This window comes from Astyanax mexicanus, chromosome 18 (genome assembly GCF_023375975.1).
Source record: "Astyanax mexicanus isolate ESR-SI-001 chromosome 18, AstMex3_surface, whole genome shotgun sequence".
Lineage (NCBI taxonomy): Eukaryota > Metazoa > Chordata > Actinopteri > Characiformes > Acestrorhamphidae > Astyanax > Astyanax mexicanus.
The window spans coordinates 34,483,722-34,504,638 of record NC_064425.1 but is presented as its reverse complement, the minus strand read 5'-3'; the positions used below and the strand labels follow the sequence as shown (position 1 = coordinate 34,504,638).

The 20,917-nt window shown below is 50.9% G+C and overlaps 38 non-coding genes across 38 annotated transcripts; all 38 read left to right on the top strand.

The window, feature by feature from the left end:
* The first annotated feature begins 91 nt into the window (after positions 1–91).
* LOC125783870 (U6 spliceosomal RNA) lies at positions 92–198 on the top strand. The gene has a single exon (XR_007426590.1). It is a non-coding gene; the product is annotated as a U6 spliceosomal RNA (small nuclear RNA).
* A 278-nt stretch (positions 199–476) lies between these two features.
* LOC125783547 (U1 spliceosomal RNA) lies at positions 477–640 on the top strand. Its single transcript, XR_007426270.1, has one exon. It is a non-coding gene; the product is annotated as a U1 spliceosomal RNA (small nuclear RNA).
* Positions 641–1,198: 558 nt separating this feature from the next.
* Positions 1,199–1,305, top strand: LOC125783869 (U6 spliceosomal RNA). Its single transcript, XR_007426589.1, has one exon. It is a non-coding gene; the product is annotated as a U6 spliceosomal RNA (small nuclear RNA).
* A 278-nt stretch (positions 1,306–1,583) lies between these two features.
* LOC125783481 (U1 spliceosomal RNA) lies at positions 1,584–1,747 on the top strand. The gene has a single exon (XR_007426204.1). It is a non-coding gene; the product is annotated as a U1 spliceosomal RNA (small nuclear RNA).
* A 558-nt stretch (positions 1,748–2,305) lies between these two features.
* On the top strand, positions 2,306–2,412 carry LOC125783867 (U6 spliceosomal RNA). The gene has a single exon (XR_007426587.1). It is a non-coding gene; the product is annotated as a U6 spliceosomal RNA (small nuclear RNA).
* Positions 2,413–2,690: 278 nt separating this feature from the next.
* On the top strand, positions 2,691–2,854 carry LOC125783438 (U1 spliceosomal RNA). The gene has a single exon (XR_007426161.1). It is a non-coding gene; the product is annotated as a U1 spliceosomal RNA (small nuclear RNA).
* A 558-nt stretch (positions 2,855–3,412) lies between these two features.
* Positions 3,413–3,519, top strand: LOC125783866 (U6 spliceosomal RNA). Its single transcript, XR_007426586.1, has one exon. It is a non-coding gene; the product is annotated as a U6 spliceosomal RNA (small nuclear RNA).
* A 278-nt stretch (positions 3,520–3,797) lies between these two features.
* Positions 3,798–3,961, top strand: LOC125783437 (U1 spliceosomal RNA). Its single transcript, XR_007426160.1, has one exon. It is a non-coding gene; the product is annotated as a U1 spliceosomal RNA (small nuclear RNA).
* Positions 3,962–4,519: 558 nt separating this feature from the next.
* On the top strand, positions 4,520–4,626 carry LOC125783865 (U6 spliceosomal RNA). Its single transcript, XR_007426585.1, has one exon. It is a non-coding gene; the product is annotated as a U6 spliceosomal RNA (small nuclear RNA).
* Positions 4,627–4,904: 278 nt separating this feature from the next.
* On the top strand, positions 4,905–5,068 carry LOC125783561 (U1 spliceosomal RNA). The gene has a single exon (XR_007426284.1). It is a non-coding gene; the product is annotated as a U1 spliceosomal RNA (small nuclear RNA).
* A 558-nt stretch (positions 5,069–5,626) lies between these two features.
* On the top strand, positions 5,627–5,733 carry LOC125783864 (U6 spliceosomal RNA). Its single transcript, XR_007426584.1, has one exon. It is a non-coding gene; the product is annotated as a U6 spliceosomal RNA (small nuclear RNA).
* Positions 5,734–6,011: 278 nt separating this feature from the next.
* Positions 6,012–6,175, top strand: LOC125783302 (U1 spliceosomal RNA). Its single transcript, XR_007426023.1, has one exon. It is a non-coding gene; the product is annotated as a U1 spliceosomal RNA (small nuclear RNA).
* A 558-nt stretch (positions 6,176–6,733) lies between these two features.
* On the top strand, positions 6,734–6,840 carry LOC125783652 (U6 spliceosomal RNA). The gene has a single exon (XR_007426372.1). It is a non-coding gene; the product is annotated as a U6 spliceosomal RNA (small nuclear RNA).
* Positions 6,841–7,118: 278 nt separating this feature from the next.
* LOC125783469 (U1 spliceosomal RNA) lies at positions 7,119–7,282 on the top strand. Its single transcript, XR_007426192.1, has one exon. It is a non-coding gene; the product is annotated as a U1 spliceosomal RNA (small nuclear RNA).
* Positions 7,283–7,839: 557 nt separating this feature from the next.
* LOC125783863 (U6 spliceosomal RNA) lies at positions 7,840–7,946 on the top strand. Its single transcript, XR_007426583.1, has one exon. It is a non-coding gene; the product is annotated as a U6 spliceosomal RNA (small nuclear RNA).
* Positions 7,947–8,224: 278 nt separating this feature from the next.
* Positions 8,225–8,388, top strand: LOC125783486 (U1 spliceosomal RNA). The gene has a single exon (XR_007426209.1). It is a non-coding gene; the product is annotated as a U1 spliceosomal RNA (small nuclear RNA).
* A 558-nt stretch (positions 8,389–8,946) lies between these two features.
* On the top strand, positions 8,947–9,053 carry LOC125783862 (U6 spliceosomal RNA). Its single transcript, XR_007426582.1, has one exon. It is a non-coding gene; the product is annotated as a U6 spliceosomal RNA (small nuclear RNA).
* A 278-nt stretch (positions 9,054–9,331) lies between these two features.
* On the top strand, positions 9,332–9,495 carry LOC125783436 (U1 spliceosomal RNA). The gene has a single exon (XR_007426159.1). It is a non-coding gene; the product is annotated as a U1 spliceosomal RNA (small nuclear RNA).
* A 558-nt stretch (positions 9,496–10,053) lies between these two features.
* On the top strand, positions 10,054–10,160 carry LOC125783861 (U6 spliceosomal RNA). The gene has a single exon (XR_007426581.1). It is a non-coding gene; the product is annotated as a U6 spliceosomal RNA (small nuclear RNA).
* Positions 10,161–10,438: 278 nt separating this feature from the next.
* On the top strand, positions 10,439–10,602 carry LOC125783435 (U1 spliceosomal RNA). Its single transcript, XR_007426158.1, has one exon. It is a non-coding gene; the product is annotated as a U1 spliceosomal RNA (small nuclear RNA).
* A 558-nt stretch (positions 10,603–11,160) lies between these two features.
* On the top strand, positions 11,161–11,267 carry LOC125783860 (U6 spliceosomal RNA). The gene has a single exon (XR_007426580.1). It is a non-coding gene; the product is annotated as a U6 spliceosomal RNA (small nuclear RNA).
* A 278-nt stretch (positions 11,268–11,545) lies between these two features.
* On the top strand, positions 11,546–11,709 carry LOC125783434 (U1 spliceosomal RNA). Its single transcript, XR_007426157.1, has one exon. It is a non-coding gene; the product is annotated as a U1 spliceosomal RNA (small nuclear RNA).
* A 558-nt stretch (positions 11,710–12,267) lies between these two features.
* LOC125783859 (U6 spliceosomal RNA) lies at positions 12,268–12,374 on the top strand. Its single transcript, XR_007426579.1, has one exon. It is a non-coding gene; the product is annotated as a U6 spliceosomal RNA (small nuclear RNA).
* A 278-nt stretch (positions 12,375–12,652) lies between these two features.
* On the top strand, positions 12,653–12,816 carry LOC125783432 (U1 spliceosomal RNA). The gene has a single exon (XR_007426155.1). It is a non-coding gene; the product is annotated as a U1 spliceosomal RNA (small nuclear RNA).
* A 558-nt stretch (positions 12,817–13,374) lies between these two features.
* On the top strand, positions 13,375–13,481 carry LOC125783858 (U6 spliceosomal RNA). The gene has a single exon (XR_007426578.1). It is a non-coding gene; the product is annotated as a U6 spliceosomal RNA (small nuclear RNA).
* Positions 13,482–13,759: 278 nt separating this feature from the next.
* Positions 13,760–13,923, top strand: LOC125783431 (U1 spliceosomal RNA). Its single transcript, XR_007426154.1, has one exon. It is a non-coding gene; the product is annotated as a U1 spliceosomal RNA (small nuclear RNA).
* Positions 13,924–14,481: 558 nt separating this feature from the next.
* LOC125783856 (U6 spliceosomal RNA) lies at positions 14,482–14,588 on the top strand. The gene has a single exon (XR_007426576.1). It is a non-coding gene; the product is annotated as a U6 spliceosomal RNA (small nuclear RNA).
* Positions 14,589–14,866: 278 nt separating this feature from the next.
* Positions 14,867–15,030, top strand: LOC125783574 (U1 spliceosomal RNA). The gene has a single exon (XR_007426297.1). It is a non-coding gene; the product is annotated as a U1 spliceosomal RNA (small nuclear RNA).
* A 558-nt stretch (positions 15,031–15,588) lies between these two features.
* On the top strand, positions 15,589–15,695 carry LOC125783855 (U6 spliceosomal RNA). Its single transcript, XR_007426575.1, has one exon. It is a non-coding gene; the product is annotated as a U6 spliceosomal RNA (small nuclear RNA).
* Positions 15,696–15,973: 278 nt separating this feature from the next.
* LOC125783540 (U1 spliceosomal RNA) lies at positions 15,974–16,137 on the top strand. The gene has a single exon (XR_007426263.1). It is a non-coding gene; the product is annotated as a U1 spliceosomal RNA (small nuclear RNA).
* A 558-nt stretch (positions 16,138–16,695) lies between these two features.
* LOC125783854 (U6 spliceosomal RNA) lies at positions 16,696–16,802 on the top strand. Its single transcript, XR_007426574.1, has one exon. It is a non-coding gene; the product is annotated as a U6 spliceosomal RNA (small nuclear RNA).
* A 278-nt stretch (positions 16,803–17,080) lies between these two features.
* On the top strand, positions 17,081–17,244 carry LOC125783430 (U1 spliceosomal RNA). Its single transcript, XR_007426153.1, has one exon. It is a non-coding gene; the product is annotated as a U1 spliceosomal RNA (small nuclear RNA).
* Positions 17,245–17,802: 558 nt separating this feature from the next.
* Positions 17,803–17,909, top strand: LOC125783853 (U6 spliceosomal RNA). Its single transcript, XR_007426573.1, has one exon. It is a non-coding gene; the product is annotated as a U6 spliceosomal RNA (small nuclear RNA).
* Positions 17,910–18,187: 278 nt separating this feature from the next.
* LOC125783429 (U1 spliceosomal RNA) lies at positions 18,188–18,351 on the top strand. The gene has a single exon (XR_007426152.1). It is a non-coding gene; the product is annotated as a U1 spliceosomal RNA (small nuclear RNA).
* Positions 18,352–18,909: 558 nt separating this feature from the next.
* LOC125783852 (U6 spliceosomal RNA) lies at positions 18,910–19,016 on the top strand. The gene has a single exon (XR_007426572.1). It is a non-coding gene; the product is annotated as a U6 spliceosomal RNA (small nuclear RNA).
* Positions 19,017–19,294: 278 nt separating this feature from the next.
* On the top strand, positions 19,295–19,458 carry LOC125783428 (U1 spliceosomal RNA). Its single transcript, XR_007426151.1, has one exon. It is a non-coding gene; the product is annotated as a U1 spliceosomal RNA (small nuclear RNA).
* A 558-nt stretch (positions 19,459–20,016) lies between these two features.
* LOC125783851 (U6 spliceosomal RNA) lies at positions 20,017–20,123 on the top strand. Its single transcript, XR_007426571.1, has one exon. It is a non-coding gene; the product is annotated as a U6 spliceosomal RNA (small nuclear RNA).
* Positions 20,124–20,401: 278 nt separating this feature from the next.
* Positions 20,402–20,565, top strand: LOC125783427 (U1 spliceosomal RNA). Its single transcript, XR_007426150.1, has one exon. It is a non-coding gene; the product is annotated as a U1 spliceosomal RNA (small nuclear RNA).
* The last annotated feature ends 352 nt before the right edge of the window (positions 20,566–20,917 follow it).

Here is a 20,917-nt window from a genome sequence, read left to right as displayed (position 1 = left end):
GACACCTGATAAGCCTCTGAGGCCTGCCCTCTTGCAGAAACCCTGTTGAGGCGCGGAATGGTATATGGGAGAGACGTGGGCCACGTGGAGCGTGCTTGCTACGGCAGCACATATACTAAAATTGGATCGATACAGAGAAGATTAGCATGGCCCCTGCGAAAGGATGACACGCAAATCCGTGAGGCGCTCCTTGTTTTGTTCCGTCTAACGGAAAGTACGGCCCATGTCAGCATCTGCCCCGTAATGTCTTGAGATTGCTTTGCAAAAGCATGAGAAATGCTCGCAAGGCCTGCTAAGTAAATGCCCTGTCAGAGTCAAAGAGGTCGCTAGACGCAAGGACTCCGCGAGAGCCTTTAGTTCAGGATGAGAGGCGGGGCTACGATCTCATCAAGCCCCTCCCCTCAAGAATTACACCATCACCCTCTTCCTGCATTAGCTGCGGTCAGGATGAGCATTCCCCAAAAACAACAACTTTCATACTTACCTGGCAGGGGTGATACCATGATCAGAAAGGTGGTTCGCCCAGAGCGAGGCTCAGCCATTGCACTCGGGCTGTGCTGACCTTTGCGAATTCCCCAAATGCAGGAATCTCGACTGCATAATTTCTGGTAGTGGGGGACTGCGTGCGCGCTCTCCCCTGACGTGCTTCTGTGACCAATGTAGAGTTGTGTTTCTGCGGCTTTGTGTTTGGCTGAGCAAAGTGTTGGGAAAGCAGCTGTAGGCGTTCCTTGCCGTGGAAAACGGGGGTGCCTTGTGACCCACGCTTTGGAGATCTGCCCCAGTGTCAAGCTCAGGTCAGACTTGCTGATGTTTTCCCAGTAGGCATATTCCTGTGAAAAAAAAGAAGTGGAATGGTAGCTCCAAAAGCTTGGAATTCATAGATCTGACCAGCACCTTCCTATGACATTCTTCAATGCAGCTCAGTCATTGCTTCTCAGCTCATGCTTGATTTCATTTAGTCACCTGGCATCCAAAGAACCTTCTTCTGCGTTCGAAGGTAGAAAATGTGCTATGTATACTAAGTACTGCCCCGTGTGAAACAAAAAAGCGTCACTGGAGTCCAAAGTGGGGAGGGCTTGACACTCCCAGCCTGTGAGGTGTCAAGAGGACACCTGATAAGCCTCTGAGGCCTGCCCTCTTGCAGAAACCCTGTTGAGGCGCGGATTGGTATATGGGAGAGACGTGGGCCACGTGGAGCGTGCTTGCTACGGCAGCACATATACTAAAATTGGATCGATACAGAGAAGATTAGCATGGCCCCTGCGAAAGGATGACACGCAAATCCGTGAGGCGCTCCTTGTTTTGTTCCGTCTAACGGAAAGTACGGCCCATGTCAGCATCTGCCCCGTAATGTCTTGAGATTGCTTTGCAAAAGCATGAGAAATGCTCACAAGGCCTGCTAAGTAAATGCCCTGTCAGAGTCAAAGAGGTCGCTAGACGCAAGGACTGCGCGAGAGCCTTTAGTTCAGGATGAGAGGCGGGGCTACGATCTCATCAAGCCCCTCCCCTCAAGAATTACACCATCACCCTCTTCCTGCATTAGCTGCGGTCAGGATGAGCATTCCCCAAAAACAACAACTTTCATACTTACCTGGCAGGGGTGATACCATGATCAGAAAGGTGGTTCGCCCAGAGCGAGGCTCAGCCATTGCACTCGGGCTGTGCTGACCTTTGCGAATTCCCCAAATGCGGGAGTCTCGACTGCATAATTTCTGGTAGTGGGGGACTGCGTGTGCGCTCTCCCCTGACGTGCTTCTGTGACCAATGTAGAGTTGTGTTTCTGCTGCTTTGTGTTTGGCTGAGCAAAGTGTTGGGAAAGCAGCTGTAGGCGTTCCTTGCCGTAGAAAACGGGGGTGCCTTGTGACCCACGCTTTGGAGATCTGCCCCAGTGTCAAGCTCAGGTCAGACTTGCTGATGTTTTCCCAGTAGGCATATTCCTGTGAAAAAAAAGAAGTGGAATGGTAGCTCCAAAAGCTTGGAATTCATAGATCTGACCAGCACCTTCCTATGACATTCTTCAATGCAGCTCAGTCATTGCTTCTCAGCTCATGCTTGATTTCATTTAGTCACCTGGCATCCAAAGAACCTTCTTCTGCGTTCGAAGGTAGAAAATGTGCTATGTATACTAAGTACTGCCCCGTGTGAAACAAAAAAGCGTCACTGGAGTCCAAAGTGGGGAGGGCTTGACACTCCCAGCCTGTGAGGTGTCAAGAGGACACCTGATAAGCCTCTGAGGCCTGCCCTCTTGCAGAAACCCTGTTGAGGCGCGGAATGGTATATGGGAGAGACGTGGGCCACGTGGAGCGTGCTTGCTACGGCAGCACATATACTAAAATTGGATCGATACAGAGAAGATTAGCATGGCCCCTGCGAAAGGATGACACGCAAATCCGTGAGGCGCTCCTTGTTTTGTTCCGTCTAACGGAAAGTACGGCCCATGTCAGCATCTGCCCCGTAATGTCTTGAGATTGCTTTGCAAAAGCATGAGAAATGCTCGCAAGGCCTGCTAAGTAAATGCCCTGTCAGAGTCAAAGAGGTCGCTAGACGCAAGGACTCCGCGAGAGCCTTTAGTTCAGGATGAGAGGCGGGGCTACAATCTCATCAAGGCCCTCCCCTCAAGAATTACACCATCACCCTCTTCCTGCATTAGCTGCGGTCAGGATGAGCATTCCCCAAAAACAACAACTTTCATACTTACCTGGCAGGGGTGATACCATGATCAGAAAGGTGGTTCGCCCAGAGCGAGGCTCAGCCATTGCACTCGGGCTGTGCTGACCTTTGCGAATTCCCCAAATGCGGGAATCTCGACTGCATAATTTCTGGTAGTGGGGGACTGCGTGCGCGCTCTCCCCTGACGTGCTTCTGTGACCAATGTAGAGTTGTGTTTCTGCGGCTTTGTGTTTGGCTGAGCAAAGTGTTGGGAAAGCAGCTGTAGGCGTTCCTTGCCGTAGAAAACGGGGGTGCCTTGTGACCCACGCTTTGGAGATCTGCCCCAGTGTCAAGCTCAGGTCAGACTTGCTGATGTTTTCCCAGTAGGCATATTCCTGTGAAAAAAAAGAAGTGGAATGGTAGCTCCAAAAGCTTGGAATTCATAGATCTGACCAGCACCTTCCTATGACATTCTTCAATGCAGCTCAGTCATTGCTTCTCAGCTCATGCTTGATTTCATTTAGTCACCTGGCATCCAAAGAACCTTCTTCTGCGTTCGAAGGTAGAAAATGTGCTATGTATACTAAGTACTGCCCCGTGTGAAACAAAAAAGCGTCACTGGAGTCCAAAGTGGGGAGGGCTTGACACTCCCAGCCTGTGAGGTGTCAAGAGGACACCTGATAAGCCTCTGAGGCCTGCCCTCTTGCAGAAACCCTGTTGAGGCGCGGAATGGTATATGGGAGAGACGTGGGCCACGTGGAGCGTGCTTGCTACGGCAGCACATATACTAAAATTGGATCGATACAGAGAAGATTAGCATGGCCCCTGCGAAAGGATGACACGCAAATCCGTGAGGCGCTCCTTGTTTTGTTCCGTCTAACGGAAAGTACGGCCCATGTCAGCATCTGCCCCGTAATGTCTTGAGATTGCTTTGCAAAAGCATGAGAAATGCTCGCAAGGCCTGCTAAGTAAATGCCCTGTCAGAGTCAAAGAGGTCGCTAGACGCAAGGACTCCGCGAGAGCCTTTAGTTCAGGATGAGAGGCGGGGCTACGATCTCATCAAGCCCCTCCCCTCAAGAATTACACCATCACCCTCTTCCTGCATTAGCTGCGGTCAGGATGAGCATTCCCCAAAAACAACAACTTTCATACTTACCTGGCAGGGGTGATACCATGATCAGAAAGGTGGTTCGCCCAGAGCGAGGCTCAGCCATTGCACTCGGGCTGTGCTGACCTTTGCGAATTCCCCAAATGCGGGAATCTCGACTGCATAATTTCTGGTAGTGGGGGACTGCGTGCGCGCTCTCCCCTGACGTGCTTCTGTGACCAATGTAGAGTTGTGTTTCTGCGGCTTTGTGTTTGGCTGAGCAAAGTGTTGGGAAAGCAGCTGTAGGCGTTCCTTGCCGTAGAAAACGGGGGTGCCTTGTGACCCACGCTTTGGAGATCTGCCCCAGTGTCAAGCTCAGGTCAGACTTGCTGATGTTTTCCCAGTAGGCATATTCCTGTGAAAAAAAAGAAGTGGAATGGTAGCTCCAAAAGCTTGGAATTCATAGATCTGACCAGCACCTTCCTATGACATTCTTCAATGCAGCTCAGTCATTGCTTCTCAGCTCATGCTTGATTTCATTTAGTCACCTGGCATCCAAAGAACCTTCTTCTGCGTTCGAAGGTAGAAAATGTGCTATGTATACTAAGTACTGCCCCGTGTGAAACAAAAAAGCGTCACTGGAGTCCAAAGTGGGGAGGGCTTGACACTCCCAGCCTGTGAGGTGTCAAGAGGACACCTGATAAGCCTCTGAGGCCTGCCCTCTTGCAGAAACCCTGTTGAGGCGCGGAATGGTATATGGGAGAGACGTGGGCCACGTGGAGCGTGCTTGCTACGGCAGCACATATACTAAAATTGGATCGATACAGAGAAGATTAGCATGGCCCCTGCGAAAGGATGACACGCAAATCCGTGAGGCGCTCCTTGTTTTGTTCCGTCTAACGGAAAGTACGGCCCATGTCAGCATCTGCCCCGTAATGTCTTGAGATTGCTTTGCAAAAGCATGAGAAATGCTCGCAAGGCCTGCTAAGTAAATGCCCTGTCAGAGTCAAAGAGGTCGCTAGACGCAAGGACTCCGCGAGAGCCTTTAGTTCAGGATGAGAGGCGGGGCTACGATCTCATCAAGCCCCTCCCCTCAAGAATTACACCATCACCCTCTTCCTGCATTAGCTGCGGTCAGGATGAGCATTCCCCAAAAACAACAACTTTCATACTTACCTGGCAGGAGTGATACCATGATCAGAAAGGTGGTTCGCCCAGAGCGAGGCTCAGCCATTGCACTCGGGCTGTGCTGACCTTTGCGAATTCCCCAAATGCGGGAATCTCGACTGCATAATTTCTGGTAGTGGGGGACTGCGTGCGCGCTCTCCCCTGACGTGCTTCTGTGACCAATGTAGAGTTGTGTTTCTGCGGCTTTGTGTTTGGCTGAGCAAAGTGTTGGGAAAGCAGCTGTAGGCGTTCCTTGCCGTAGAAAACGGGGGTGCCTTGTGACCCACGCTTTGGAGATCTGCCCCAGTGTCAAGCTCAGGTCAGACTTGCTGATGTTTTCCCAGTAGGCATATTCCTGTGAAAAAAAAGAAGTGGAATGGTAGCTCCAAAAGCTTGGAATTCATAGATCTGACCAGCACCTTCCTATGACATTCTTCAATGCAGCTCAGTCACTGCTTCTCAGCTCATGCTTGATTTCATTTAGTCACCTGGCATCCAAAGAACCTTCTTCTGCGTTCGAAGGTAGAAAATGTGCTATGTAAACTAAGTACTGCCCCGTGTGAAACAAAAAAGCGTCACTGGAGTCCAAAGTGGGGAGGGCTTGACACTCCCAGCCTGTGAGGTGTCAAGAGGACACCTGATAAGCCTCTGAGGCCTGCCCTCTTGCAGAAACCCTGTTGAGGCGCGGAATGGTATATGGGAGAGACGTGGGCCACGTGGAGCGTGCTTGCTACGGCAGCACATATACTAAAATTGGATCGATACAGAGAAGATTAGCATGGCCCCTGCGAAAGGATGACACGCAAATCCGTGAGGCGCTCCTTGTTTTGTTCCGTCTAACGGAAAGTACGGCCCATGTCAGCATCTGCCCCGTAATGTCTTGAGATTGCTTTGCAAAAGCATGAGAAATGCTCGCAAGGCCTGCTAAGTAAATGCCCTGTCAGAGTCAAAGAGGTCGCTAGACGCAAGGACTCCGCGAGAGCCTTTAGTTCAGGATGAGAGGCGGGGCTACGATCTCATCAAGCCCCTCCCCTCAAGAATTACACCATCACCCTCTTCCTGCATTAGCTGCGGTCAGGATGAGCATTCCCCAAAAACAACAACTTTCATACTTACCTGGCAGGGGTGATACCATGATCAGAAAGGTGGTTCGCCCAGAGTGAGGCTCAGCCATTGCACTCGGGCTGTGCTGACCTTTGCGAATTCCCCAAATGCGGGAATCTCGACTGCATAATTTCTGGTAGTGGGGGACTGCGTGCGCGCTCTCCCCTGACATGCTTCTGTGACCAATGTAGAGTTGTGTTTCTGCGGCTTTGTGTTTGGCTGAGCAAAGTGTTGGGAAAGCAGCTGTAGGCGTTCCTTGCCGTAGAAAACGGGGGTGTCTTGTGACCCACGCTTTGGAGATCTGCCCCAGTGTCAAGCTCAGGTCAGACTTGCTGATGTTTTCCCAGTAGGCATATTCCTGTGAAAAAAAAGAAGTGGAATGGTAGCTCCAAAAGCTTGGAATTCATAGATCTGACCAGCACCTTCCTATGACATTCTTCAATGCAGCTCAGTCATTGCTTCTCAGCTCATGCTTGATTTCATTTAGTCACCTGGCATCCAAAGAACCTTCTTCTGCGTTCGAAGGTAGAAAATGTGCTATGTATACTAAGTACTGCCCCGTGTGAAACAAAAAAGCGTCACTGGAGTCCAAAGTGGGGAGGGCTTGACACTCCCAGCCTGTGAGGTGTCAAGAGGACACCTGATAAGCCTCTGAGGCCTGCCCTCTTGCAGAAACCCTGTTGAGGCGCGGAATGGTATATGGGAGAGACGTGGGCCACGTGGAGCGTGCTTGCTACGGCAGCACATATGCTAAAATTGGATCGATACAGAGAAGATTAGCATGGCCCCTGCAAAAGGATGACACGCAAATCCGTGAGGCGCTCCTTGTTTTGTTCCGTCTAACGGAAAGTACGGCCCATGTCAGCATCTGCCCCGTAATGTCTTGAGATTGCTTTGCAAAAGCATGAGAAATGCTCGCAAGGCCTGCTAAGTAAATGCCCTGTCAGAGTCAAAGAGGTCGCTAGACGCAAGGACTCCGCGAGAGCCTTTAGTTCAGGATGAGAGGCGGGGCTACGATCTCATCAAGCCCCTCCCCTCAAGAATTACACCATCACCCTCTTCCTGCATTAGCTGCGGTCAGGATGAGCATTCCCCAAAAACAACAACTTTCATACTTACCTGGCAGGGGTGATACCATGATCAGAAAGGTGGTTCGCCCAGAGCGAGGCTCAGCCATTGCACTCGGGCTGTGCTGACCTTTGCGAATTTCCCAAATGCGGGAATCTCGACTGCATAATTTCTGGTAGTGGGGGACTGCGTGCGCGCTCTCCCCTGACGTGCTTCTGTGACCAATATAGAGTTGTGTTTCTGTGGCTTTGTGTTTGGCTGAGCAAAGTGTTGGGAAAGCAGCTGTAGGCGTTCCTTGCCGTAGAAAACGGGGGTGCCTTGTGACCCACGCTTTGGAGATCTGCCCCAGTGTCAAGCTCAGGTCAGACTTGCTGATGTTTTCCCAGTAGGCATATTCCTGTGAAAAAAAGAAGTGGAATGGTAGCTCCAAAAGCTTGGAATTCATAGATCTGACCAGCATCTTCCTATGACATTCTTCAATGCAGCTCAGTCATTGCTTCTCAGCTCATGCTTGATGTCATTTAGTCACCTGGCATCCAAATAACCTTCTTCTGCGTTCGAAGGTAGAAAATGTGCTATGTATACTAAGTACTGCCCCGTGTGAAACAAAAAAGCGTCACTGGAGTCCAAAGTGGGGAGGGCTTGACACTCCCAGCCTGTGAGGTGTCAAGAGGACACCTGATAAGCCTCTGAGGCCTGCCCTCTTGCAGAAACCCTGTTGAGGCGCGGAATGGTATATGGGAGAGACGTGGGCCACGTGGAGCGTGCTTGCTACGGCAGCACATATACTAAAATTGGATCGATACAGAGAAGATTAGCATGGCCCCTGCGAAAGGATGACACGCAAATCCGTGAGGCGCTCCTTGTTTTGTTCCGTCTAACGGAAAGTACGGCCCATTTCAGCATCTGCCCCGTAATGTCTTGAGATTGCTTTGCAAAAGCATGAGAAATGCTCGCAAGGCCTGCTAAGTAAATGCCCTGTCAGAGTCAAAGAGGTCGCTAGACGCAAGGACTCCGCGAGAGCCTTTAGTTCAGGATGAGAGGCGGGGCTACGATCTCATCAAGCCCCTCCCCTCAAGAATTACACCATCACCCTCTTCCTGCATTAGCTGCGGTCAGGATGAGCATTCCCCAAAAACAACAACTTTCATACTTACCTGGCAGGGGTGATACCATGATCAGAAAGGTGGTTCGCCCAGAGCGAGGCTCAGCCATTGCACTCGGGCTGTGCTGACCTTTGCGAATTCCTCAAATGCGGGAATCTCGACTGCATAATTTCTGGTAGTGGGGGACTGCGTGCGCGCTCTCCCCTGACGTGCTTCTGTGACCAATGTAGAGTTGTGTTTCTGCGGCTTTGTGTTTGGCTGAGCAAAGTGTTGGGAAAGCAGCTGTAGGCGTTCCTTGCTGTAGAAAACGGGGGTGTCTCGTGACCCACGCTTTGGAGATCTGCCCCAGTGTCAAGCTCAGGTCAGACTTGCTGATGTTTTCCCAGTAGGCATATTCCTGTGAAAAAAAAGAAGTGGAATGGTAGCTCCAAAAGCTTGGAATTCATAGATCTGACCAGCACCTTCCTATGACATTCTTCAATGCAGCTCAGTCATTGCTTCTCAGCTCATGCTTGATTTCATTTAGTCACCTGGCATCCAAAGAACCTTCTTCTGCGTTCGAAGGTAGAAAATGTGCTATGTATACTAAGTACTGCCCCGTGTGAAACAAAAAAGCGTCACTGGGGTCCAAAGTGGGGAGGGCTTGACACTCCCAGCCTGTGAGGTGTCAAGAGGACACCTGATAAGCCTCTGAGGCCTGCCCTCTTGCAGAAACCCTGTTGAGGCGCGGAATGGTATATGGGAGAGACGTGGGCCACGTGGAGCGTGCTTGCTACGGCAGCACATATACTAAAATTGGATCGATACAGAGAAGATTAGCATGGCCCCTGCGAAAGGATGACACGCAAATCCGTGAGGCGCTCCTTGTTTTGTTCCGTCTAACGGAAAGTACGGCCCATGTCAGCATCTGCCCCGTAATGTCTTGAGATTGCTTTGCAAAAGCATGAGAAATGCTCGCAAGGCCTGCTAAGTAAATGCCCTGTCAGAGTCAAAGAGGTCGCTAGACGCAAGGACTCCGCGAGAGCCTTTAGTTCAGGATGAGAGGCGGGGCTACGATCTCATCAAGCCCCTCCCCTCAAGAATTACACCATCACCCTCTTCCTGCATTAGCTGCGGTCAGGATGAGCATTCCCCAAAAACAACAACTTTCATACTTACCTGGCAGGGGTGATACCATGATCAGAAAGGTGGTTCGCCCAGAGCGAGGCTCAGCCATTGCACTCGGGCTGTGCTGACCTTTGCGAATTCCCCAAATGCGGGAATCTCGACTGCATAATTTCTGGTAGTGGGGGACTGCGTGCGCGCTCTCCCCTGACGTGCTTCTGTGACCAATGTAGAGTTGTGTTTCTGCGGCTTTGTGTTTGGCTGAGCAAAGTGTTGGGAAAGCAGCTGTAGGCGTTCCTTGCCGTAGAAAACGGGGGTGCCTTGTGACCCACGCTTTGGAGATCTGCCCCAGTGTCAAGCTCAGGTCAGACTTGCTGATGTTTTCCCAGTAGGCATATTCCTGTGAAAAAAAAGAAGTGGAATGGTAGCTCCAAAAGCTTGGAATTCATAGATCTGACCAGCACCTTCCTATGACATTCTTCAATGCAGCTCAGTCATTGCTTCTCAGCTCATGCTTGATTTCATTTAGTCACCTGGCATCCAAAGAACCTTCTTCTGCGTTCAAAGGTAGAAAATGTGCTATGTATACTAAGTACTGCCCCGTGTGAAACAAAAAAGCGTCACTGGAGTCCAAAGTGGGGAGGGCTTGACACTCCCAGCCTGTGAGGTGTCAAGAGGACACCTGATAAGCCTCTGAGGCCTGCCCTCTTGCAGAAACCCTGTTGAGGCGCGGAATGGTATATGGGAGAGACGTGGGCCACGTGGAGCGTGCTTGCTACGGCAGCACATATACTAAAATTGGATCGATACAGAGAAGATTAGCATGGCCCCTGCGAAAGGATGACACGCAAATCCGTGAGGCGCTCCTTGTTTTGTTCCGTCTAACGGAAAGTACGGCCCATGTCAGCATCTGCCCCGTAATGTCTTGAGATTGCTTTGCAAAAGCATGAGAAATGCTCGCAAGGCCTGCTAAGTAAATGCCCTGTCAGAGTCAAAGAGGTCGCTAGACGCAAGGACTCCGCGAGAGCCTTTAGTTCAGGATGAGAGGCGGGGCTACGATCTCATCAAGCCCCTCCCCTCAAGAATTACACCATCACCCTCTTCCTGCATTAGCTGCGGTCAGGATGAGCATTCCCCAAAAACAACAACTTTCATACTTACCTGGCAGGGGTGATACCATGATCAGAAAGGTGGTTCGCCCAGAGCGAGGCTCAGCCATTGCACTCGGGCTGTGCTGACCTTTGCGAATTCCCCAAATGCGGGAATCTCGACTGCATAATTTCTGGTAGTGGGGGACTGCGTGCGCGCTCTCCCCTGACGTGCTTCTGTGACCAATGTAGAGTTGTGTTTCTGCGGCTTTGTGTTTGGCTGAGCAAAGTGTTGGGAAAGCAGCTGTAGGCGTTCCTTGCCGTAGAAAACAGGGGTGCCTTGTGACCCACGCTTTGGAGATCTGCCCCAGTGTCAAGCTCAGGTCAGACTTGCTGATGTTTTCCCAGTAGGCATATTCCTGTGAAAAAAAAGAAGTGGAATGGTAGCTCCAAAAGCTTGGAATTCATAGATCTGACCAGCACCTTCCTATGACATTCTTCAATGCAGCTCAGTCATTGCTTCTCAGCTCATGCTTGATTTCATTTAGTCACCTGGCATCCAAAGAACCTTCTTCTGCGTTCGAAGGTAGAAAATGTGCTATGTATACTAAGTACTGCCCCGTGTGAAACAAAAAAGCGTCACTGGAGTCCAAAGTGGGGAGGGCTTGACACTCCCAGCCTGTGAGGTGTCAAGAGGACACCTGATAAGCCTCTGAGGCCTGCCCTCTTGCAGAAACCCTGTTGAGGCGCGGAATGGTATATGGGAGAGACGTGGGCCACGTGGAGCGTGCTTGCTACGGCAGCACATATACTAAAATTGGATCGATACAGAGAAGATTAGCATGGCCCCTGCGAAAGGATGACACGCAAATCCGTGAGGCGCTCCTTGTTTTGTTCCGTCTAACGGAAAGTACGGCCCATGTCAGCATCTGCCCCGTAATGTCTTGAGATTGCTTTGCAAAAGCATGAGAAATGCTCGCAAGGCCTGCTAAGTAAATGCCCTGTCAGAGTCAAAGAGGTCGCTAGACGCAAGGACTCCGCGAGAGCCTTTAGTTCAGGATGAGAGGCGGGGCTACGATCTCATCAAGCCCCTCCCCTCAAGAATTACACCATCACCCTCTTCCTGCATTAGCTGCGGTCAGGATGAGCATTCCCCAAAAACAACAACTTTCATACTTACCTGGCAGGGGTGATACCATGATCAGAAAGGTGGTTCGCCCAGAGCGAGGCTCAGCCATTGCACTCGGGCTGTGCTGACCTTTGCGAATTCCCCAAATGCGGGAATCTCGACTGCATAATTTCTGGTAGTGGGGGACTGCGTGCGCGCTCTCCCCTGACGTGCTTCTGTGACCAATGTAGAGTTGTGTTTCTGCGGCTTTGTGTTTGGCTGAGCAAAGTGTTGGGAAAGCAGCTGTAGGCGTTCCTTGCCGTAGAAAACGGGGGTGCCTTGTGACCCACGCTTTGGAGATCTGCCCCAGTGTCAAGCTCAGGTCAGACTTGCTGATGTTTTCCCAGTAGGCATATTCCTGTGAAAAAAAAGAAGTGGAATGGTAGCTCCAAAAGCTTGGAATTCATAGATCTGACCAGCACCTTCCTATGACATTCTTCAATGCAGCTCAGTCATTGCTTCTCAGCTCATGCTTGATTTCATTTAGTCACCTGGCATCCAAAGAACCTTCTTCTGCGTTCGAAGGTAGAAAATGTGCTATGTATACTAAGTACTGCCCCGTGTGAAACAAAAAAGCGTCACTGGAGTCCAAAGTGGGGAGGGCTTGACACTCCCAGCCTGTGAGGTGTCAAGAGGACACCTGATAAGCCTCTGAGGCCTGCCCTCTTGCAGAAACCCTGTTGAGGCGCGGAATGGTATATGGGAGAGACGTGGGCCACGTGGAGCGTGCTTGCTACGGCAGCACATATACTAAAATTGGATCGATACAGAGAAGATTAGCATGGCCCCTGCGAAAGGATGACACGCAAATCCGTGAGGCGCTCCTTGTTTTGTTCCGTCTAACGGAAAGTACGGCCCATGTCAGCAACTGCCCCGTAATGTCTTGAGATTGCTTTGCAAAAGCATGAGAAATGCTCGCAAGGCCTGCTAAGTAAATGCCCTGTCAGAGTCAAAGAGGTCGCTAGACGCAAGGACTCCGCGAGAGCCTTTAGTTCAGGATGAGAGGCGGGGCTACGATCTCATCAAGCCCCTCCCCTCAAGAATTACACCATCACCCTCTTCCTGCATTAGCTGCGGTCAGGATGAGCATTCCCCAAAAACAACAACTTTCATACTTACCTGGCAGGGGTGATACCATGATCAGAAAGGTGGTTCGCCCAGAGCGAGGCTCAGCCATTGCACTCGGGCTGTGCTGACCTTTGCGAATTCCCCAAATGCGGGAATCTCGACTGCATAATTTCTGGTAGTGGGGGACTGCGTGCGCGCTCTCCCCTGACGTGCTTCTGTGACCAATGTAGAGTTGTGTTTCTGCGGCTTTGTGTTTGGCTGAGCAAAGTGTTGGGAAAGCAGCTGTAGGCGTTCCTTGCCGTAGAAAACGGGGGTGCCTTGTGACCCACGCTTTGGAGATCTGCCCCAGTGTCAAGCTCAGGTCAGACTTGCTGATGTTTTCCCAGTAGGCATATTCCTGTGAAAAAAAAGAAGTGGAATGGTAGCTCCAAAAGCTTGGAATTCATAGATCTGACCAGCACCTTCCTATGACATTCTTCAATGCAGCTCAGTCATTGCTTCTCAGCTCATGCTTGATTTCATTTAGTCACCTGGCATCCAAAGAACCTTCTTCTGCGTTCGAAGGTAGAAAATGTGCTATGTATACTAAGTACTGCCCCGTGTGAAACAAAAAAGCGTCACTGGAGTCCAAAGTGGGGAGGGCTTGACACTCCCAGCCTGTGAGGTGTCAAGAGGACACCTGATAAGCCTCTGAGGCCTGCCCTCTTGCAGAAACCCTGTTGAGGCGCGGAATGGTATATGGGAGAGACGTGGGCCACGTGGAGCGTGCTTGCTACGGCAGCACATATACTAAAATTGGATCGATACAGAGAAGATTAGCATGGCCCCTGCGAAAGGATGACACGCAAATCCGTGAGGCGCTCCTTGTTTTGTTCCGTCTAACGGAAAGTACGGCCCATGTCAGCATCTGCCCCGTAATGTCTTGAGATTGCTTTGCAAAAGCATGAGAAATGCTCGCAAGGCCTGCTAAGTAAATGCCCTGTCAGAGTCAAAGAGGTCGCTAGACGCAAGGACTCCGCGAGAGCCTTTAGTTCAGGATGAGAGGCGGGGCTACGATCTCATCAAGCCCCTCCCCTCAAGAATTACACCATCACCCTCTTCCTGCATTAGCTGCGGTCAGGATGAGCATTCCCCAAAAACAACAACTTTCATACTTACCTGGCAGGGGTGATACCATGATCAGAAAGGTGGTTCGCCCAGAGCGAGGCTCAGCCATTGCACTCGGGCTGTGCTGACCTTTGCGAATTCCCCAAATGCGGGAATCTCGACTGCATAATTTCTGGTAGTGGGGGACTGCGTGCGCGCTCTCCCCTGACGTGCTTCTGTGACCAATGTAGAGTTGTGTTTCTGCGGCTTTGTGTTTGGCTGAGCAAAGTGTTGGGAAAGCAGCTGTAGGCGTTCCTTGCCGTAGAAAACGGGGGTGCCTTGTGACCCACGCTTTGGAGATCTGCCCCAGTGTCAAGCTCAGGTCAGACTTGCTGATGTTTTCCCAGTAGGCATATTCCTGTGAAAAAAAAGAAGTGGAATGGTAGCTCCAAAAGCTTGGAATTCATAGATCTGACCAGCACCTTCCTATGACATTCTTCAATGCAGCTCAGTCATTGCTTCTCAGCTCATGCTTGATTTCATTTAGTCACCTGGCATCCAAAGAACCTTCTTCTGCGTTCGAAGGTAGAAAATGTGCTATGTATACTAAGTACTGCCCCGTGTGAAACAAAAAAGCGTCACTGGAGTCCAAAGTGGGGAGGGCTTGACACTCCCAGCCTGTGAGGTGTCAAGAGGACACCTGATAAGCCTCTGAGGCCTGCCCTCTTGCAGAAACCCTGTTGAGGCGCGGAATGGTATATGGGAGAGACGTGGGCCACGTGGAGCGTGCTTGCTACGGCAGCACATATACTAAAATTGGATCGATACAGAGAAGATTAGCATGGCCCCTGCGAAAGGATGACACGCAAATCCGTGAGGCGCTCCTTGTTTTGTTCCGTCTAACGGAAAGTACGGCCCATGTCAGCATCTGCCCCGTAATGTCTTGAGATTGCTTTGCAAAAGCATGAGAAATGCTCGCAAGGCCTGCTAAGTAAATGCCCTGTCAGAGTCAAAGAGGTCGCTAGACGCAAGGACTCCGCGAGAGCCTTTAGTTCAGGATGAGAGGCGGGGCTACGATCTCATCAAGCCCCTCCCCTCAAGAATTACACCATCACCCTCTTCCTGCATTAGCTGCGGTCAGGATGAGCATTCCCCAAAAACAACAACTTTCATACTTACCTGGCAGGGGTGATACCATGATCAGAAAGGTGGTTTGCCCAGAGCGAGGCTCAGCCATTGCACTCGGGCTGTGCTGACCTTTGCAAATTCCCCAAATGCGGGAATCTCGACTGCACAATTTCTGGTAGTGGGGGACTGCGTGCGCGCTCTCCCCTGACGTGCTTCTGTGACCAATGTAGAGTTGTGTTTCTGCGGCTTCGTGTTTGGCTGAGCAAAGTGTTGGGAAAGCAGCTGTAGGCGTTCCTTGCCGTAGAAAACGGGGGTGCCTTGTGACCCACGCTTTGGAGATCTGCCCCAGTGTCAAGCTCAGGTCAGACTTGCTGATGTTTTCCCAGTAGGCATATTCCTGTGAAAAAAAAGAAGTGGAATGGTAGCTCCAAAAGCTTGGAATTCATAGATCTGACCAGCACCTTCCTATGACATTCTTCAATGCAGCTCAGTCATTGCTTCTCAGCTCATGCTTGATTTCATTTAGTCACCTGGCATCCAAAGAACCTTCTTCTGCGTTCGAAGGTAGAAAATGTGCTATGTATACTAAGTACTGCCCCGTGTGAAACAAAAAAGCGTCACTGGAGTCCAAAGTGGGGAGGGCTTGACACTCCCAGCCTGTGAGGTGTCAAGAGGACACCTGATAAGCCTCTGAGGCCTGCCCTCTTGCAGAAACCCTGTTGAGGCGCGGAATGGTATATGGGAGAGACGTGGGCCACGTGGAGCGTGCTTGCTACGGCAGCACATATACTAAAATTGGATCGATACAGAGAAGATTAGCATGGCCCCTGCGAAAGGATGACACGCAAATCCGTGAGGCGCTCCTTGTTTTGTTCCGTCTAACGGAAAGTACGGCCCATGTCAGCATCTGCCCCGTAATGTCTTGAGATTGCTTTGCAAAAGCATGAGAAATGCTCGCAAGGCCTGCTAAGTAAATGCCCTGTCAGAGTCAAAGAGGTCGCTAGATGCAAGGACTCCGCGAGAGCCTTTAGTTCAGGATGAGAGGCGGGGCTACGATCTCATCAAGCCCCTCCCCTCAAGAATTACACCATCACCCTCTTCCTGCATTAGCTGCGGTCAGGATGAGCATTCCCCAAAAACAACAACTTTCATACTTACCTGGCAGGGGTGATACCATGATCAGAAAGGTGGTTCGCCCAGAGCGAGGCTCAGCCATTGCACTCGGGCTGTGCTGACCTTTGCAAATTCCCCAAATGCGGGAATCTCGACTGCATAATTTCTGGTAGTGGGGGACTGCGTGCGCGCTCTCCCCTGACGTGCTTCTGTGACCAATGTAGAGTTGTGTTTCTGCGGCCTTGTGTTTGGCTGAGCAAAGTGTTGGGAAAGCAGCTGTAGGCGTTCCTTGCCGTAGAAAACGGGGGTGCCTTGTGACCCACGCTTTGGAGATCTGCCCCAGTGTCAAGCTCAGGTCGGACTTGCTGATGTTTTCCCAGTAGGCATATTCCTGTGAAAAAAAAGAAGTGGAATGGTAGCTCCAAAAGCTTGGAATTCATAGATCTGACCAGCACCTTCCTATGACATTCTTCAATGCAGCTCAGTCATTGCTTCTCAGCTCATGCTTGATTTCATTTAGTCACCTGGCATCCAAAGAACCTTCTTCTGCGTTCGAAGGTAGAAAATGTGCTATGTATACTAAGTACTGCCCCGTGTGAAACAAAAAAGCGTCACTGGAGTCCAAAGTGGGGAGGGCTTGACACTCCCAGCCTGTGAGGTGTCAAGAGGACACCTGATAAGCCTCTGAGGCCTGCCCTCTTGCAGAAACCCTGTTGAGGCGCGGAATGGTATATGGGAGAGACGTGGGCCACGTGGAGCGTGCTTGCTACGGCAGCACATATACTAAAATTGGATCGATACAGAGAAGATTAGCATGGCCCCTGCGAAAGGATGACACGCAAATCCGTGAGGCGCTCCTTGTTTTGTTCCGTCTAACGGAAAGTACGGCCCATGTCAGCATCTGCCCCGTAATGTCTTGAGATTGCTTTGCAAAAGCATGAGAAATGCTCGCAAGGCCTGCTAAGTAAATGCCCTGTCAGAGTCAAAGAGGTCGCTAGACGCAAGGACTCCGCGAGAGCCTTTAGTTCAGGATGAGAGGCGGGGCTACGATCTCATCAAGCCCCTCCCCTCAAGAATTACACCATCACCCTCTTCCTGCATTAGCTGCGGTCAGGATGAGCATTCCCCAAAAACAACAACTTTCATACTTACCTGGCAGGGGTGATACCATGATCAGAAAGGTGGTTCGCCCAGAGCGAGGCTCAGCCATTGCACTCGGGCTGTGCTGACCTTTGCGAATTCCCCAAATGCGGGAATCTCGACTGCATAATTTCTGGTAGTGGGGGACTGCGTGCGCGCTCTCCCCTGACGTGCTTCTGTGACCAATGTAGAGTTGTGTTTCTGCGGCTTTGTGTTTGGCTGAGCAAAGTGTTGGGAAAGCAGCTGTAGGCGTTCCTTGCCGTAGAAAACGGGGGTGCCTTGTGACCCACGCTTTGGAGATCTGCCCCAGTGTCAAGCTCAGGTCAGACTTGCTGATGTTTTCCCAGTAGGCATATTCCTGTGAAAAAAAAGAAGTGGAATGGTAGCTCCAAAAGCTTGGAATTCATAGATCTGACCAGCACCTTCCTATGACATTCTTCAATGCAGCTCAGTCATTGCTTCTCAGCTCATGCTTGATTTCATTTAGTCACCTGGCATCCAAAGAACCTTCTTCTGCGTTCGAAGGTAGAAAATGTGCTATGTATACTAAGTACTGCCCCGTGTGAAACAAAAAAGCGTCACTGGAGTCCAAAGTGGGGAGGGCTTGACACTCCCAGCCTGTGAGGTGTCAAGAGGACACCTGATAAGCCTCTGAGGCCTGCCCTCTTGCAGAAACCCTGTTGAGGCGCGGAATGGTATATGGGAGAGACGTGGGCCACGTGGAGCGTGCTTGCTACGGCAGCACATATACTAAAATTGGATCGATACAGAGAAGATTAGCATGGCCCCTGCGAAAGGATGACACGCAAATCCGTGAGGCGCTCCTTGTTTTGTTCCGTCTAACGGAAAGTACGGCCCATGTCAGCATCTGCCCCGTAATGTCTTGAGATTGCTTTGCAAAAGCATGAGAAATGCTCGCAAGGCCTGCTAAGTAAATGCCCTGTCAGAGTCAAAGAGGTCGCTAGACGCAAGGACTCCGCGAGAGCCTTTAGTTCAGGATGAGAGGCGGGGCTACGATCTCATCAAGCCCCTCCCCTCAAGAATTACACCATCACCCTCTTCCTGCATTAGCTGCGGTCAGGATGAGCATTCCCCAAAAACAACAACTTTCATACTTACCTGGCAGGGGTGATACCATGATCAGAAAGGTGGTTCGCCCAGAGCGAGGCTCAGCCATTGCACTCGGGCTGTGCTGACCTTTGCGAATTCCCCAAATGCGGGAATCTCGACTGCATAATTTCTGGTAGTGGGGGACTGCGTGCGCGCTCTCCCCTGACGTGCTTCTGTGACCAATGTAGAGTTGTGTTTCTGCGGCTTTGTGTTTGGCTGAGCAAAGTGTTGGGAAAGCAGCTGTAGGCGTTCCTTGCCGTAGAAAACGGGGGTGCCTTGTGACCCACGCTTTGGAGATCTGCCCCAGTGTCAAGCTCAGGTCAGACTTGCTGATGTTTTCCCAGTAGGCATATTCCTGTGAAAAAAAAGAAGTGGAATGGTAGCTCCAAAAGCTTGGAATTCATAGATCTGACCAGCACCTTCCTATGACATTCTTCAATGCAGCTCAGTCACTGCTTCTCAGCTCATGCTTGATTTCATTTAGTCACCTGGCATCCAAAGAACCTTCTTCTGCGTTCGAAGGTAGAAAATGTGCTATGTATACTAAGTACTGCCCCGTGTGAAACAAAAAAGCGTCACTGGAGTCCAAAGTGGGGAGGGCTTGACACTCCCAGCCTGTGAGGTGTCAAGAGGACACCTGATAAGCCTCTGAGGCCTGCCCTCTTGCAGAAACCCTGTTGAGGCGCGGAATGGTATATGGGAGAGACGTGGGCCACGTGGAGCGTGCTTGCTACGGCAGCACATATACTAAAATTGGATCGATACAGAGAAGATTAGCATGGCCCCTGCGAAAGGATGACACGCAAATCCGTGAGGCGCTCCTTGTTTTGTTCCGTCTAACGGAAAGTACGGCCCATGTCAGCATCTGCCCCGTAATGTCTTGAGATTGCTTTGCAAAAGCATGAGAAATGCTCGCAAGGCCTGCTAAGTAAATGCCCTGTCAGAGTCAAAGAGGTCGCTAGACGCAAGGACTCCGCGAGAGCCTTTAGTTCAGGATGAGAGGCGGGGCTACGATCTCATCAAGCCCCTCCCCTCAAGAATTACACCATCACCCTCTTCCTGCATTAGCTGCGGTCAGGATGAGCATTCCCCAAAAACAACAACTTTCATACTTACCTGGCAGGGGTGATACCATGATCAGAAAGGTGGTTCGCCCAGAGCGAGGCTCAGCCATTGCACTCGGGCTGTGCTGACCTTTGCGAATTCCCCAAATGCGGGAATCTCGACTGCATAATTTCTGGTAGTGGGGGACTGCGTGCGCGCTCTCCCCTGACGTGCTTCTGTGACCAATGTAGAGTTGTGTTTCTGCGGCTTTGTGTTTGGCTGAGCAAAGTGTTGGGAAAGCAGCTGTAGGCGTTCCTTGCCGTAGAAAACGGGGGTGCCTCGTGACCCACGCTTTGGAGATCTGCCCCAGTGTCAAGCTCAGGTCAGACTTGCTGATGTTTTCCCAGTAGGCATATTCCTGTGAAAAAAAAGAAGTGGAATGGTAGCTCCAAAAGCTTGGAATTCATAGATCTGACCAGCACCTTCCTATGACATTCTTCAATGCAGCTCAGTCATTGCTTCTCAGCTCATGCTTGATTTCATTTAGTCACCTGGCATCCAAAGAACCTTCTTCTGCGTTCGAAGGTAGAAAATGTGCTATGTATACTAAGTACTGCCCCGTGTGAAACAAAAAAGCGTCACTGGAGTCCAAAGTGGGGAGGGCTTGACACTCCCAGCCTGTGAGGTGTCAAGACGACACCTGATAAGCCTCTGAGGCCTGCCCTCTTGCAGAAACCCTGTTGAGGCGCGGAATGGTATATGGGAGAGACGTGGGCCACGTGGAGCGTGCTTGCTACGGCAGCACATATACTAAAATTGGATCGATACAGAGAAGATTAGCATGGCCCCTGCGAAAGGATGACACGCAAATCCGTGAGGCGCTCCTTGTTTTGTTCCGTCTAACGGAAAGTACGGCCCATGTCAGCATCTGCCCCGTAATGTCTTGAGATTGCTTTGCAAAAGCATGAGAAATGCTCGCAAGGCCTGCTAAGTAAATGCCCTGTCAGAGTCAAAGAGGTCGCTAGACGCAAGGACTCCGCGAGAGCCTTTAGTTCAGGATGAGAGGCGGGGCTACGATCTCATCAAGCCCCTCCCCTCAAGAATTACACCATCACCCTCTTCCTGCATTAGCTGCGGTCAGGATGAGCATTCCCCAAAAACAACAACTTTCATACTTACCTGGCAGGGGTGATACCATGATCAGAAAGGTGGTTCGCCCAGAGCGAGGCTCAGCCATTGCACTCGGGCTGTGCTGACCTTTGCGAATTCCCCAAATGCGGGAATCTCGACTGCATAATTTCTGGTAGTGGGGGACTGCGTGCGCGCTCTCCCCTGACATGCTTCTGTGACCAATGTAGAGTTGTGTTTCTGCGGCTTTGTGTTTGGCTGAGCAAAGTGTTGGGAAAGCAGCTGTAGGCGTTCCTTGCCGTAGAAAACGGGGGTGTCTTGTGACCCACGCTTTGGAGATCTGCCCCAGTGTCAAGCTCAGGTCAGACTTGCTGATGTTTTCCCAGTAGGCATATTCCTGTGAAAAAAAGAAGTGGAATGGTAGCTCCAAAAGCTTGGAATTCATAGATCTGACCAGCACCTTCCTATGACATTCTTCAATGCAGCTCAGTCATTGCTTCTCAGCTCATGCTTGATGTCATTTAGTCACCTGGCATCCAAAGAACCTTCTTCTGCGTTC